This window comes from Hyla sarda, chromosome 6, assembly GCF_029499605.1.
Source record: "Hyla sarda isolate aHylSar1 chromosome 6, aHylSar1.hap1, whole genome shotgun sequence".
NCBI lineage: Eukaryota > Metazoa > Chordata > Amphibia > Anura > Hylidae > Hyla > Hyla sarda.
In genome coordinates, this window is record NC_079194.1 from 297428183 (window position 1) to 297430428 (window position 2246).

The following is a 2246-nucleotide window of genomic DNA, read 5'->3' on the forward strand; positions in this document are numbered from 1 at the left end:
TCGCTCCACCCATTGAAGCACAGACATGCTCCCTTTCACCATCTGACTAGAGATGTAATGTCCCGTCTCGCATGAAACTTGGGAAAAGCCTGAGACAACACTCATTTTGTATTCTGGTACAGGTACAGACACTATATTATGAACTACACTAACTTTACAGCCCCTGAAGCACAGTCAAATAAAAAAAAATCTCAAAATTCTCATTTAATTTGTTCAAGAGGTTATTTAGTGTTTCAAAAAAAAAAAAAAAAATGCAGCTGTGGAGGGGTGGTAGGGGGAATAGAAAATAAACTTTTCATACTTATCTAACCCTGGTCTGCCACAGCACAGTCCTGTCCCCCGATCTTTTTTCAGCTTCCCGCTTCAGAGACAAGAGCTCGGTGCAGCACATGCCAATCAATGGCTGGTCCTGAAGGGGCAGGTCCTACAACAAATGCTCACCTCGAAAGCAGGAGGAAGAGAGGAGATCAGGGGGTGGGGGTCAGAGCCTAAATGGGATCAGGGCTAGGTAAGTATTTTTTCTTCTTTTTAAGAGAGCCCCTTTAAAGGAATGTTGAAGTAGATTTTTTTTTTAAACAAAACAAAACAAAAAAACAGTCTACAGGATCAGTTCTATTTCCATGCAGCTCAGCTGTAATACCAGACATGGACAGGTGTGAAGCTGTTTGTTTTTTAGAAGAGAGTAGCCAGGTTTTGCTATTCCTTTTAAATCTTGAACAGTAGGGTCACCCCGTTGTTTCCCAATACTATAAATAACTTTGTCTTTGACTATTTGATATGTTTCCTAATTTTTCATAGACCACAAAAAGAATTGCCAACTTGGTTCCCAATTCAAATAACTCTGGAGAGATTGGCATTGGTGACCCAAAAAACGGGAACGGCAATAAGTTATATGGTGATGTTTAAAATGTTGCCAGTTGGAAAATTCCCAGTGGAATGTTCTACTATTGCTGGATACCAATGGTATTTACTGTAGCTAAACACTTAAAAGGGTATCGCTTCTCGGCCTTTTGGCTAAGATCAAGTGTAGTATCTGTTCTTATCATTTTCATGCTGGTGGGGATGGGTGCTGCATGGAGTGGGCAGGTGTACCGGGGCGTTCCGGGGCTGGTTCTGGGGAATCAGCTTGACGGCTGCCCTGATGTGACCTGTTTCCTCCGGGTCTCACCATGAGGTAGAGGGGTGTAGAGCCGAGGTACTTCTGTGCCTCAGGGAGTGGTGACCGTGAGGTGCCAAAACTCACTGGGTGTTATAACTCACTGAGTGAACGCACTGCACCATTACTCTTCACCTTTGGCACTCACCCTTGGCATCCCAGCCTTCTGGCTAGGATCCGGCCAGATGACCGGGCAATATATCTGCACTTATCCACTTATTTATTTTTTGTGTTTTGTCACTGTGCCACTTTTATGTGTTGTTTTGTACACAGGATTGGCAGGATGCGGTAGCCCTTCTGGGTGTCCCTCCTGGTGGTCTAGGGGAGGTGTGTGTGGCCTTTTGGTTCCTCACCTCCCTGCACCCCCTGGGCATCTTGGATTTGGTCAGGATGCCATCAGTATACGGCTCCTTGGCTGATACTTTGGCTAACGCCTAGGTTGAAGCCAGGAGCATTTTCGGCCCCTTAGTAGCTTCGGCAAAAAGGGGCATCGAACCTGGATCCTTGCAGGTGCCTTTTGGCCCGGAGGTGAAGGGTAGGTTTGTTGGGGGGCCTCTCTCCTGTCGGAGAAGGGCTTAGCGATAGACCGCATCCTTTGTGCACATTTTTTTAGTGTGACACGTTTGCACTTTTTCTTGCACTTTGGGTGATAGAGAGCAATTGCCTCGGCTCTTTAAAAAAAAAAAAAAAACACTTAAAAGGGTATCGCCTTTTGGCTAAGATCAAGTGTAGTATCTGTTCTTATCAGGTTTATGCCGGTGGCAGGCGACACTGGTGGGGATGAGTGCTGCATGGTAGGGGGCAGGTGTACCATGGTGTTCCGGGGCTGGTTCTGAGGAATCAGCTCGACGGCTGCCCCGATGTGACCTGTTTCCTCCGGGTCTCGCCATGAGGCTGAGAGGGTCTAGAGCCTAGGTACTTTAGTGCCTCGGGGACTGGTGACTCCAAGGTGCCGAAACTCACTGAGTGGAAGCATGGGCACCATAATCTCTTCACCTTGTGGCACTCACCTCTTGATTCCCGGTCTTCCGGCTAGGATCAGATAAATTTTTTTATAGATCCGGCCTGATGTCCGGGCAGTACATTCACT

General features: G+C 46.9%; 1 pseudogene; it reads left to right on the forward strand.

Annotated features, from left to right (window-relative positions):
* The first annotated feature begins 994 nt into the window (after positions 1-994).
* On the forward strand, positions 995-1200 carry LOC130277901 (U2 spliceosomal RNA; annotated as a pseudogene).
* Positions 1201-2246: the final 1046 nt, after the last annotated feature.